Source organism: Balaenoptera borealis, assembly GCF_965194805.1.
Source record: "Balaenoptera borealis genome assembly, chromosome: 6".
In the NCBI taxonomy this organism is placed as follows: domain Eukaryota; kingdom Metazoa; phylum Chordata; class Mammalia; order Artiodactyla; family Balaenopteridae; genus Balaenoptera; species Balaenoptera borealis.
In genome coordinates, this window is record NC_138863.1 from 29,692,849 (window position 1) to 29,707,043 (window position 14,195).

The 14,195-nt window shown below is 46.3% G+C and overlaps 1 protein-coding gene across 7 annotated transcripts in view; it reads left to right on the forward strand.

Moving 5' to 3' along the window:
- Positions 1–14,195, forward strand: part of CMKLR2 (chemerin chemokine-like receptor 2) — a 75,032-nt gene that overhangs the window by 6,689 nt on the left and 54,148 nt on the right. For 6 of the 7 annotated variants that reach the window (XM_082397155.1, XM_082397151.1, XM_082397157.1 and 3 more), the window contains one exon: positions 8,283–8,418. The exons of the other annotated variant lie outside the window; for it this stretch is intronic. The gene's annotated coding sequence lies outside the window, so the exon portion shown is untranslated. The remainder of the gene's footprint in view (positions 1–8,282; positions 8,419–14,195) is intronic. 7 annotated transcript variants of the gene reach the window in all.

Here is a 14,195-nt window from a genome sequence, read left to right on the forward strand (position 1 = left end):
TAGAACCACCATATGATCCAGCAATCCCACTTCTGGGTGTATATCCAGAGGAAATGATATCTCACAAAGTCAGACCTGCACTCCAGTGTTCATGGCAGCATTATTTACAGTAGCCAAGATATGGAAACAACCTAAGTGTCCATCGATGGATGAATGGATAAGCAAAATGTGGTGTATAGATATATACAATAGAATATTATTCAGGGTTTAAAAAAAAGTAAATACTGTTATTTGCTACAACGTGGATGAACCTGAAGGACATTATGCTACGGAAATAAGCCAGACACAGAAAGACAAACACTGTGTGATCTTACTTTTCCGTGGAATCTAAAAAAGTCTAGTTCATAGGAGCAGAGAGTAGAATAGTGGTTGCCAGAGGCTGAGGGTGGGAGAAATGGGGAGATGCTGGTCAAAGGGCACAACTCTGTCTCCTTGCATGGCCCTGGAATAAACCTTTCTCTGCTCCAAACTCTGACATTTCGGTTTGTTTGGCCTCACTCTGCATCCGTCACACGAACGTGCACTAATAGTGAGTCACGGGGAGGTGTGTGCAGAGAAGCAAAGAAGGGCTGGGAAGCTAAGGGGATGAGGGCAGATTCAGCGTGGCAATTACAACGCTGCAGGATGACAGTTCAGCAGGCCTCAAGCAATTGGTGGACCGTGGGCAGGGCGCCTCGTGGACCGTGGGCACCTGGTGGACCGTGGGCACCTGGTGGACTGTGGGCATCTGGTGGACCGTGGACACCTTGTGGACCGTGGGCATCTGGTGGACCGCGGACAGGGCGCCTCGTGGACCGCGGGCACCTGGCGGACCGCGGGCACCTGGTGAACCATGGGGAATTGGCAGGACTCGGGCAACTGGCAGACCGTGGTTCAACAGCAGGCTGTGCTCTTTTTGCCCAAAGGGGTAGCTAATGATTTTTGGGTGAAGCTGCAGGTACCAGACCCCCACACACACAGAGACCCAAAACTCAGTTCCTTAGACCCCCAGGACTCAAAGAGGAGAAGGATGCAGCCAGTCTCACAGGCAGACCCACCTCAGGCTAAGAGAGCCATTTACAAAACAGTAAGGGGCATTTGAGCCTCCTTTGGAATTCAGTTGGCTTTTGAGTTTTTTCTTCTTAAAGAAACAGGGTGTCCCCAACAGGCTTTAAGGAGCGGCCCTAGGGATGAAATTTACCAAGGTCATTTTGGAGAGGCTTTGCAGTTGTTACTACTCTTTTTTGTTTTGTTTTGTTTTTTTAAATGAAAGCTTCTTTGTTTATTTATTTATTTATTTTTGGCTGTGTTGGGTCTTCGTTTCTGTGCGAGGGCTTTCTCTAGTTGCAGCGAGCAGGGGCCACTCTTCATCACGGTGCGCGGGCCTCTCACTCTCACGGCCTCTCTTGCTGCGGAGCACAAGCTCCAGACGCGCAGGCTCAGTAGTTGTGGCTCACGGGCCCAATTGCTCCGCGGCATGTGGGATCTTCCCAGACCAGGGCTCGAACCCGTGTCGCCTGCACTGGCAGGCAGATTCTCAACCACTGCACCACCAGGGAAGCCCCAGTTGTTACTACTCTTGCCCCTTTGTCCCAGGTGGGAAGTGAAGAGTGTACCCAGACCTTTAGGTCCCTGAGACCCGGAGAGTAGTCACACGCCATTTCAAGCATCAGAGATCTGAGCAAATGCTGTGAAACCTGGGAAATCATGGTGAAATGTGGTCACAAATCATGGTCTGGCAGGGCTGGGGCAGGGAGGCCAGAGGAACCTCAGAGAACCTCAGCATCTGAGCAGGACTGAGGTGCTGGGTGCTGCCTGACCGCGGGCCCAAAGGAAGTTGCCTCTCACAGTCCAGCAAATTTTGCAATCCCTGTTTAGAGCCAGCAGCATAAAATTCCTCTTCACTTCCTAGCCACCGGCAGCCCAATCCTGTACTTGGGCTCAGGGCTTTTGGAGATCTTGGGGGAACCCTGCAGGGGCCAAACTTTATCAGGAATCCCAAGCTTAATTCTGTAGCCTCCAGGGCTGAAAAAAGGAGAGTTGTGCTCTCTTTGACCAAGGAGTGAGCCCATTCTCATTCTTTGGGGGGCTATGTCCATCCTAGTGCTCTGGCCTCTGGTAGACAGAGCCATTACGAAGCAGCAGGAGGGAAGTACGGTAAAAAGGGAATATGGTAATTCTTTTGGCTCTTTGGTCCTTTCCTACCCGATGGGTCTTCTCTTAAAGGGGCAGAAGATCTCCAGCCAGGCTTAAAGGGCAGTTTAAGTGTGAAACACCGAGTTCAGCCTGGGAGCAGTGGAGGGCAGCGGGGTGTGTGTGTGCGTGTATGTGAGTGTGTGTGCGCGTGCGCACACTCACGCACACAGGTATTCATTCTGCTATCTCTCTGATGGGGACCCACCCAGTGGGAGCCACAGACTTTTGGAGTGACACTAAGGCATTCTGAAACTGAGCAGGACCCTGTGGGGCTTTCCAGGGTACAAAAGCCTTTCTATGTCCCCCGTTCCCTGTTTGTAGAAAAAGGTTGTAGTCTCCTCGACTTTCCCTGATTTTCAAAGTGTAGATTCAAGAGGTTACTAATTAGGGAAGTGAAGGAATGCAAAAACAAAGGAAAAGCAGTCAAGAAACAAGTGTAGCAATAAAACAGAGTCCTAATTCCTCCTCAAGGGATAGACATAACAATCTGACACTTACCTTTGAGTTGTTCTGCAGGAACTAAGCCCCCCACCGAGGTGGAGGATGGTTACTATATGCTGAGACCCCAGACTGGTCGGAACCAGAAGGCTGATGATTGAGATTCCTGGCACACCACTGTTACCTCACCACCAGCCAGCCGGTCATGCACCCTGCAGCCATCACCCCAAATTTTGCCCTTAAAAACTCTTCCCTGAAAACCGTTGGAGAGTTCGGGCCTTTTGATCACGAGCTGCCTGTCTCTTTGCTTCACCCTGCAATAAACCATTGTCTGCTCAAAAAAAAAAAAAATGAGTATGTTCTGAGGGTCTACAGTACAACATGGTGACTATAATTAATACTGTATTTTGTTCTTTTTTTAAAATTTATTTATTTTATTTATTTATTTTTGGCTGCATTGGGTCTTTGTTGCTGCACGCCGGCTTTCTCTAGTTGCGGCGAATGGGGGCTGCTCTTCGTTGCGGTGCGCGGGCTTCTCATTGCAGTGGCTTCTCTTGTTGCGGAGCACGGGCTCTAGGCGCACGGGCTTCAGTAGCTGTGGCACGAGGGCTCAGTAGTTGTGGCACATGGGCTCTAGAGCGCAGGCTCAGTAGTTGTGGCATGCAGACTTTTTTGCTCCGTGGCATATGGGATCTTCCCAGACCAGGGATTGAACTGTGTCCCCCGCATTGGCAGGTGGATTCTTAACCACTGTGCCACCAGGGAAGTCCCTGTATTTTGTTCTTGAAATTTACTAAAAGAGTAGATTGTAAGTGTTGTCAGCACACATACACAAACACAGGTAACTATGCGAGGGGATGATCGTGTTAATTAGCTTGGTTGGGTAATCATTTCACAATGTATGTGTATATCAAGTTATAGAGCTGTACACTTTAAGTATATTCAATTTCTATTTGTCAGTGATACCTGTACAAAGCTGGGGTCAGGGGTAAATGTCTGGGACTCATTGCCCAGGGGAACTCTACATATGTGTCCTGGTTGGCGAGCACCCAGGGTCCAGGATAGAGCACCTGGGGGTATATAGGGAATTGAACTCATCAGTTTCTGGAAAAGGTCGTCTGAGGGGATGAGGAGTGACTACCGTCCTAGTGAGAGTTGAGTCTGATAGGCAGTGGGGCCATCTGAGTCATTTAGATGAAAGTGACTGTATCCAGAACGTTCTATGCTTCTGGGGCACCCAGTAAACCATGTCCCATTTTTCTCTGCGCTTTGCTGCGTCCACATCCGGCCTGTTTCACGGAGTACGAGGAGAGTGCACCACCGGACACCATCTCAAGGGTCTCAGACCATTCCTGGGGTCCAGGTGTGGGTCTCCTTCTCAGGAAATCATGGCCCACTGAACATGGCTGTTCAGGTCTAAAACATCACCACTGTGGGAATTCCCTGGCGGTCCAGTGGTTAGGTCTCCATGCTTCCACTGCAGTGGGCACGGGTTCGATCCCTGGTCGGGGAACTAAGATCCCACGTGCCGCAAGCCTCGGCCAAAAGAAGAATAGAATAGAATAGACTAGATCGCCACTGTTGTCTGCCTTGCTACTATCATGATTTGTCCCCCAAACCGGTGGGATTTAGGGGGTCACATCATTGGAGCCCAACAGCTCAATGGTTAGTGAAAAGGGGGAAAGGAGCAACTGGTTCCAGTTATCCCCAAAAGTCCCCAAGAGGTGGACCAATTCATAAAAGATTACATGAAAAAAAGGAGTATAATCTGTAAAAATACTGAATCACTATTCGATACACCTGAAACTAACATACAATAATATTGTAAATCCACTATACTTCAATTTTAAAAAATACTATTAAAAAGTAACCATCTGTATTCAGTTGAACCAAATGTTAAATACTGAGGTGATATATGGTATTCAAGAGAAATGGGACACCACTTTTTGGCAAAAAGAAAAATATGTGCACAAAATTGAATATTACATTCTATCAGTTCACGTTCTTTGCAGTCATCAATTGACCTTTTGTCAAAACTAATCAACTATGAACCAAAAAAAAAAAAAAGAGAGAGATTACACAGCACCCAAGCAATGTATGTGGGCTATCAAGTGCTGACACATTTGTTTGTTTTTTCTTTATTCGGCTGTGCTGCGAGGCTTGCAGGATCTTCGTTCCCCGACCAGAGATCGAACCCGGCCCACAGCAGTGAAAGCGCTGAGACCTAGCCACTGGACCGCCAGGGAATTCCCAGTGCTGCCATTTATTAGCACGCAGCAGAATTGGAAAGATACAACTGATGCTACTAGGGGAGTTCCCTGGTGACTTAGTGGTTAGGATTCCGGGCTTTCACTGCCGTGGCCCGGGCTCAATCCCTGCAAGGCTGCTGCTCAGAGCAGGCAAAGGGACTCACTGACTGCGTGTGTGGTGAACACCCAATGGAGGAAAACGTTGGGGAGGAGGAGGAGGTAGAGACTGAAGAACTTTGCTAGATTCGAGAGAATTCAAACTATCCTTAAGGATTTTATATCAAAGACAGAAAATAAGGGGGTGACAAATGCCATTTGCCGCAACATGGATGGACCTAGAGATTGTCATACTGAGTGAAGTAAGTCAGACAGAGAAGGATAAGAATAAGGATAAGGATATCGCTTATACGTGGAATCTAAAAAAATGGTACAAACGAACTTATTTACGAAACAGAAATAGACGCAGAAAACAACCTTATGGTTACCAGGGGGGAGAGGAAGGGAGGGATAAATTGGGAGATCGGGAATGACATATACACACTACTATATATAAAATAGATAACTAATAAGGACCTACTGTATAGCACAGGGAACTCTACTCAATACTCTGTAATGACCTATCTGGGAAAAGAATCTAAAAAATAGTGGATATATGTATATGTATAACATTCACTTTGCTGTAGAGCAGAAAGTAACACAACATTGTAAATCAATTATAGTCCAATAAAAAATTTTTTATTTTATTTATTTATTCATTTGGCTGTGTCAGGCCTTAGTTGCGGCACGCAGGATCTCTGTCACGCGGGATCTTCGTTGCGGCACGGAGGATCTTTGTCCCTTGGGATCTTTCCTTGCGGCACGCGGGATCTTCCTTGCGGCGCGCAGGCTTCTCTCTCTAGTTGTGGCGCACGGGCTTAGTTGCCCCGCGGCATGTGGGATCTTAGTTCCCCAACCAGGGATCAAACCCGATCCCCTGCATTGGAAGGCGGATTCTTTACCACTGGACCACCAGGGAAGTCCCCAGTAAAAATTTTTTAAAATAAAAGAAAATAAAAGAGCGACTAATGTCAAGGGGTCTCTAACATGGTCTCCGAGCTACGGCTCACTGCCTGAGGGAAGCCGGCATGGCCCGCATCCTAAGGTTCAGGAGGTACTAAGATCCTCAGACTCTCCACGACCAGGTTTTACACAGCTGGGAAACAACCCTAAATCTAAAGAGCTATTCAAGCTCTCCAGTGATAGGTTGTTTGTTGTTGTCGTCGTTTTTATGAGAGAGCTGTCATCCTCCAATCATCCACTTTAGTTTGACTAATATCGTCTCCATTTGTTTTTACATTTTCCAGTGTATCTTTACTTTTGAAATTGGTATTTTCAATGCTCAGTTTGATGTTGCCATCCTCTGACACCAAGGATTACAGTAGAATACATAAAAATATATATATACACTTTATTCAGTGAGTCTTTCCAGGTCCTAAAGACAGGAGGCACAGCCAGCAGGCAGGACGCACGGGGCCATGTGGAAAATCGCTGACCTCGTCAGAAGACAGAAGACAGGAGCGCAGGGGGAGTTTAGGTCCCAGCCTTTATTGGGTTTGTTTTTTTTTTTGCAGCATGTTACCCTTGCTTACATTGTGTATGATCAGGCCTCATAAGATGGCTGCTGTCTTGCTCTCTGTACATCCCCTGCTGGACCTGGCCCTGCCTCACCCTTACCTAGGTGTATGATTGCCTCCCCATCCTAAGCTGAAAGGTTTTTTTCCCCTGTTTTAAGATGATTTTATTAAATTGATTTGGACATACTGAAGATCAAATAATATTTTCCAAAGATAAAAACTATAGACTTTAGGGGCTTCCCTGGTGGCACAGTGGTTAAGAATCTGCCTGCCAGTGCAGCGGGCCATGGGTTCAAGCCCTGGCCCGGGAAGATCCCACATGCCGCGGAGCAGCTAAGCCTGTGCGCCACAACTACTGAGCCTGCGCTCTAGAGCCCGCAAGCCACTACTACTGAAGCCCGGGCGCCTAGAGTCCATGCTCCGCAACAAGAGAAGCCACGACAGTGAGAAGCCCGCACACCGCAGCGAAGAGTAACCCCCGCTCGCCGCAACTGGAGAAAGCCTCCGCACAGCAGTGAAGACCCAACACAGCCATAAATAAATAAATAAATAAATAAATAAATAAATAAATTTATTTTTTAAAAAAACTATAGACTTTAAAGCTTGACGTAAAATTAGTAGCTTCAAAAGTGTTAGTCACAGCATGATAGTTAAGAAACAGCATGATAAAATAATTCAACTATGTAGAAATAGAACTCTAGGACTAGCTGGAAACTTGGAAATCATTTAGCCTATTAGCCTCATTTTGTAAGTGAGAAAACTAGGCTCAAAGATTAAATGATTTGCTCAAGCTCACCTAATAATATTAAAGCTAAAGTAATCAAGCTAGAAATCAAACCAATTTTTCCTAAAACTAAAATCCTATCATTGATATTCCAACTGGCTCTCTATCAACTAAAAGTCTAGATTTTCCTCTAATGTTCCACACTACTGTGGCATGAAAAAGCGTTAAGACACTACAGTAAATCTTAGTCAACGAATTCAGGCCCGAAAGGGACTTTATCAAATAACTGTGCCAGCCCCCTCTTTGTGAAAAGGAGGAAATGTGTGGGAAGTGACTTCCCGATGGCTTGTTAACAGAGATGTCTGGATTAAAATTCAGATAGTAGCAAATTTACCCCCAAATCCCATCTCTAGTTTCATGGCTCACCCACTAAATTATGTGCTCCTTTTACATCTCCTTTATACGTTGAGGTTTTAGTTATAACCTCACTCAGTATTATTCCTATTCTTAGTATTCTTCTTATTATTGTTACTATTATTTTTGGTTGTACTGCGCGGCTTTCGGATATTAGTTCCCGACCAGGGATCGAACACATGCCCCCTGCAGTGGAAGCGGGGAGTCCTAACCACTGGACCGCTAGTATTATTATTGATTATAAAGTGACATTTCCTTCCACGTGAACTGTGTAACTCATTAACACAGAACTTTCTTTTAGATCCTGAGCTGTCAACGTTCCAAGGGGCTCCCAAGGTGCAAACCTTTGCGTGTTTAAGTCTCTGGAATCTTCCTCTTGCAGAATAATGTCGTACTTCTCACTTGTAAAAAGACGACTACACAGTGTAGCAGAGGGTGAGATACTGCTTGATGGTCTCAGTCCCCTAGAGCCCCCCCTTGCTGAGTCACTATGACATTCTGTCTGCTGCACATCAGACAGGAGCCCCCCACAGGAAGCAAGCTCCTTGGGTCCAGGTATGGCAGTCCTTCCTTGTGAGGATTCCCTACACAGGTATTACTCCAGTCTCTTTTTTTTATCTTGAGGATGGAGCTCTTATCTTCCAGAGAGATGTGTCTCTTGATTTGCAGATCTGGGTGAGAATCCAGCCCTTGTTATGGTCAAACAATGGAGGCGACCAGCAGCTCTGCGCTGGGTGTGCGAAGGGGTCCTCATCGCCTGAGTAGGATGCTTGTCTGGCTCTGCTGGGACATTAGGTGCCTCCAGGTAAGGAGCTAAAGTGCCCCAGGCTGTGGACTTGCACACCCACCCTCCCTCTCCTCAAGGGACACCCTGTAGCTGCAGCTTCCCAGCCTCGTGCCTCCAGGCACCTCTCTAAGCTAAAAGGTTGTTTGTTTTTTTACCTTAATCAGCAGAACTTTATCCCCTCACAGTTCTGGAGGCTAGAAGTCCCAAATGAAGGTATTGAGAGTGTTTCTTCTGAGTCCTCTTTCCTTGGTTCGGAGACAGAAGCCTTCTCACCGTGTCCTCACATAGTCTTCCCTCTGTTTATATTGACTGTTTCCCTGTTTCCTCTTTTTATAAGGACACCAGTCATATTGGGTTAAGGCCCACCCATATGCCTTCGTTTTAACCTAATTACCCCTTTAAAGGTCCTGTCTCCAAATGCAGTCACGTTCTGATGTAATGGGGGCTAGGACTTCAACATATAAATTTGGGGGATTCAATTCAGTCCATAACAAGGACTAACTGAATTTGTTCCTTTACGTTATCTTTGGGAAGTTTGTTTGTTTGTTTGTTTTACTGTGTTAAATTTTTTTTATTGAAGTGTAATTGATTTACAATGTTGTGTTAGCTAAGCTGAAAATTTCATCAATGACTGCCTACGTGATTGGCCCAATCCCCAGCTAACGATTGTTCTAGCCCTGGGACCAGAATGGCTCCAGTCTGTTCGGTCATCAACAGGAAACAGCGGCCCTCTCAACAGTTGCTAACCCAAAATGCTGTGGGGTGAATGCGTTCCATCAGTCCCCTCGCAACCAAGGAGCCCCTCTGATGTCATGCCCCCCATAAGTGATCACCTCCTCCTCCCGTGTGTAGCAAAGCCTGCTGCGCTTTCCTACCTGCCATCGGCCGAACTCGGTGGAGCGTCCCTCCAGGACCTCTGCCTCTGACTTGTAAGATTCCCTGTCAGATAAATCGTTGATGTCTCTGACTCTGACTCCGGGTTCTTTCTTCAGTCTCAAGACTGGGAAGTTGCAAGTATTGCGGGACTGCGGGTCGAAGCTTCACACCTTGCTTCGCCCATTCTTTCCCAAGAAAACCTCCATAAAGGCTCCGACCCGCTCAATGTCCCCCTGCCTCTGCACCCCATCCCTGCCTGCTGACCTTGCCTGCTACCTCCCCAGGTGGCCCTGCATGACCAGCTGTGGGAGACTATGGTGTCATAAATATATTCTTCCTTCATGGCAATCATTTTCATATCTGTGTGTCTTTCTACTTCGGCTCAAAATAAGTCCAGGGTAGGTTTTTGAACTATTGGTATTTAGGGCAGAGTGATCTCACCACCCGGGGCGCTGGACTCTAGCCTCCTTCGGAGTGATAAGAACCTCTCCAAGAAGGTGTCTTTCCCTCTGTTGTCCTGTGCACTGTAATGTACAAAATAACTTGTGGTGCTGATCAGGGACCTTGGCCCCTTGACATATACACCGTAAAATGGGGTTGTATGTACATGTGTCTCACGTGAACCTATCAGCAAGTATAGCTGCCACTTTTGAATTCTCTCTAAGATTGTCCTGAATTTTGCCACTTTGAAATAATGTGCTGAATAATCTCAGCAACCAAAAATCATTATCTGGGAGTATCTCTTGTGACTCAGCTGATTTATTCTGATTCATTGTATCATTTTTAGTAGATCTTATACCCAGCTAGAAAATGAAATAGAAAGAGAAATAGCATTTCCTTTAAAAATGCTGGAGTGGGGCCATTCCTTGTTGAACAGGCAGGATGATCAGACCTTGAGTATTTGAGGAAGTATTGTACTATGCTTCGTTTCTGATACATTTTGGTTTCCAGTTTTACATTGAGCCCCAGGTTTTCTACGTTTGGAAAGCAGAGCTTTGGACCCTCCGAGTGACTCCTTTTTTTTTTTTTTTTTAATATATTTATTTATTTATTTATTTTTGGCTGCATTGGGCCTTTGTTGCTGTGCACGGGCTTTCTCTACTTGTGGCGAGCGAGGGCTACTCTTCGTTGCGGTGCATGGACTTCTCATTGCGGTGGCTTCTCTTGTTGCAGAGCACGGGCTCTAGGCTTGCAGGCTTCAGTAGTTGTGGCACGCGGGCTTCAGTAGTTGTGGCACGCAGCTCAGTAGTTGTGGCTCACAGGCTCTAGAGCGCAGGCTCAGTAGTTGTGGAGCACGGGCCCAGTTGCTCCGCAGCATGTGGGATCTTCCCAGACCAGGGCTCGAACCCGTGTCCCCTGCATTGGCAGGCGGATTCTTAACCACTGCACCGCCAGGGAAGCCCCTCTGAGTGACTCCTTTGTAAGTGAAGAGAAAGGCTGGTTTTGCTGTTCTTGTTATTTGTTCCTGGTTTTGCTGTTCTTGTTATTTATTCCTAGTTTTGTTGTCCTTGTTATTCCGAAAGCCCTGGTTTGGAGACTGTGTTCACATGCAGTGTTTACATGCAATACTCAGCCTGGGCAGTGGATGTAAAATTATGAGGAGGAAACATCATGAAAAGGCGTGTTCTGACTAAACCAATCTAACCGAATTCTTCTAAACACTCAACAGGCTGGTCAGACTCATCCTGGGGGCTGGAGAATGACAAACCTGATCAGATATCTAATGTGATCAGTTATGGAGGGTGGAAAGTTCTAGTGAAACTGATTAGCAGGGTTCTTGCCAGAACAGGATTCTAGAGGAATTGCACAGATGAGTCGAGAAGTTTCCGACTAAAATAAGGCAAAGCAAAGACTCACCAAAGAGTGCCTGGGGAAGGCCCCTTGTACCGAGCAGAGGTACAGGGCGATCCAGTAGGGAGGAAGTATTCAGTAGGGAGAAGTGATAGGAAGTATCACTTAGGGAGCCAAGGTGCAGAGTTCCATGAGACTCCGAAATCTGCACTCGCTCAAGGTGCTGAGGTCCGTGCGACACTGCAGTTTGGCCGCAAGGTGTCGCGGTGTCCCTTATGGTGCTGCCGTGAAGAAGAATATTCAGTGATTCTTTGTGAAATAAAAATCATATTTTATGGCAAAACAAGAAAAATTTAAACAAAAGAATTCTTGGAAGTTCCCTGGTGGTCCAGGGGTTAGGACTCAGTGCTTTCACTGCTGTGAGCCCGGGTTCAATCCCTCAGGTCGGGGAACTGAGATCCCGCATGTTGCGGGGAGTGGCCAAAAAAAAAAAAAATTCTTCTTCTTTGCCCTTTGGTCTCCTCTCTCCGCACTGTCCACTGTATAGACATCATGCATCGACCAAACCTGCTCAACCAAAAAGAGCAACCTTCTCCTAGCATCAAGACAACTCCTCCAAAGATAACATTCCTCCTTGATCTTGTAAGGGGTCACATGACCCACCATTGATGACGCTTAGATCTGGATCATATAAACTGTCGATAAACGTCACTTGATGTACAGCCCTCTGTCTCAAAAACTTACGTAACTGTGCCTTGACTTCTAATGGACGGAATAGTTCTCGGAGCTTTTTGATATGCTCTTCCCGGGTTATAATCCTCAAATTTGGCTTGAATAAAATTTTCCACTTCTTTCTTAGATTGACTGATTAATTTGTCATTGACAGCTTGTTAAAATGGGAAGACAAGCATTATTCAGGGCCGTAGCAAAGGTACGGGAACCTCTCCAGCTGGGACTTCACAGTGAAGGAGAGACTGCACTTAAGTCTCAATACAGCATGGACAAGGGGAAACTTACAGCTACGGAGCAGGAGAGGGGGACAGTGAAGGGAAAATTACTGAGAAGAAACATTAGGAATAAGGAAGGTTATGGCAAAACCCACCTAACACGATTTGCTGAAGACAGGCCAGGGTGGTGAATCACCTGAGGGTGAATTCAGAATGAGGGTTCTGATCAGATATCCGGGGTGGTCAGATACGGAGGGCGGGATGTTTTGGTGAAATTACTTAGCAGGACTCTTGCTAAAACTGGACTTTACAAAGAAGTGCACAGATGAGCCTAGGAGAACATTCAACAGCCTGATGAAAGTTATCAGGATCCTTTAATGAAGGTCAATACCATGGCCCTCTAATGAGGGTCAGTACTAGGAGTGTCTCTGAGAATGATTAATCCTTTCAGTTCCTTTCTCTCTCACCAGTGGGTTCTCCCCGCAAACCAGGACCCCCTAATGAGGGTCAAAACCAGGAAGAGAAAACAGGATTCAGACTCATGTACAGAGATACTCACACACACACCCAAGATAAAAGCCAAACCAATTCCAAAAGACTCACTTTGATATAATAGCATAAAAAACCTATGCATAAGGAATTTCATCCCATTTTCTTTCCCTTTTACAGGACAGTTCTAGTTGAAAGATGGTGTTATAATTTAGAGAGCCATTAGGGGCTGTTGTTCTCCACACCCCAAGGAGTACTGAAGCTAAGCAGTGTTATGATAAAATACCATTTTTTTTTTATTTCATGGGAACATAGCTGAAGATCTCCCAGCTTTGCAAAATACAAGCTAGGGGACTACAAGATGGAATAGAACAATTGTTTCTATTCATGGCCGATATTACTAGAGGCAGAAAAACTGGCAGATCCATATCCAGCAGCTTCTCAGGATGGCAAGTTCCCTAGCACTAGAATGGAAAGTTTCCTACCTGCCATTCCAGACAGAAGTGCAAACAAGCCTTGGTCTAACAGGGAGTTTCCCAGTTACCACTCAAGTGGTGCCAAATGGCCAATGGACTCCTCAACCCGGAAGGGAAAATCCAGTTAAAGTGATGAAACCTTGCAACTCAGACTGGGAGTTGAACCCACAGTCTTTTCATTGAGATTACACACCTGGTCTCAGGACTTAATGAAGCTCTGGTTCTTGATGTCTCCTCACAGAAAGAATTCAGTGAGAAACGAAGTGATAGGTAAGAAGTGGATTTATTTAGAAAGAAACACACTCCACAGACAGAGTGTGGGCCACCTCAGAAGGTGAGAGTGGCCCCAGGGTATGGGGTTGTCAGTTTTTAATAGGGGTGGGTAATTTCATAGGCTAATGAGTGGGAGGAGTATTCCAACTACTTTGGGGAAGGGGTGGAGATTTCCAGGAATTGGGCCCCTGCCCACTTTTTGACCCTTATGGTTGGCCTTGGAACTGTCATGACACCTGTGGGTGTGTCATTTAGCTTGCTGATGTGTTACAATGAGCATATACTGAGGCTCAAGGTCTAGTGGAAGTTGACTGGTCTGCCATCTTGGACCTATATGGTTCTAATCAGTTTATATCATGTTCTTGGGCTATGTCATTCCTTTAAAGATTGTGCCCTGCCCACTTCCCTCCTGTTTCAGAAGTAGTTACAGAAGAAAGAGACCTCTGCCCCAATTCCCAACAAGTATCTTGAGAATGAAGTCTCTCAGGGGGGAATTGTTAGGGGAACCGCTGACTGAAACTGCTCGCCTGGCCAGGCACAATAGTAACCACTTGCATGAGTTATCTTAAAACAGGAGGTCTTGGTAAGGAACGAGGAACTAACAAGCTACCACCAACCAGAAGAATTCGGGAAAGGTCAAAAGGAGAGAGGAGATGCCAGTCCATATGTCCTACCAACCTCTCAGAATCCTTCTCGCTGGAATCCATCTTGGCTGAGCGATGTGCATGCCACCAGGAAGGACCCTGAGTCAGAGTGATTAGCCAGAGACAACCTGGAAACTAACCCCACTACCATACAACTCAAGACTGCAAGCCACGTGGCAGAGCAGTTCTCCTGAGTTCCCTTACCTTCCTGCTCTCTGCCCGGGTGCCCCTTCTTAATAGAGTCTCTTGCTTTGTCACCATGTGTGTCTCCTCAGACAGTTTATTTCCAAGTGTTAGAC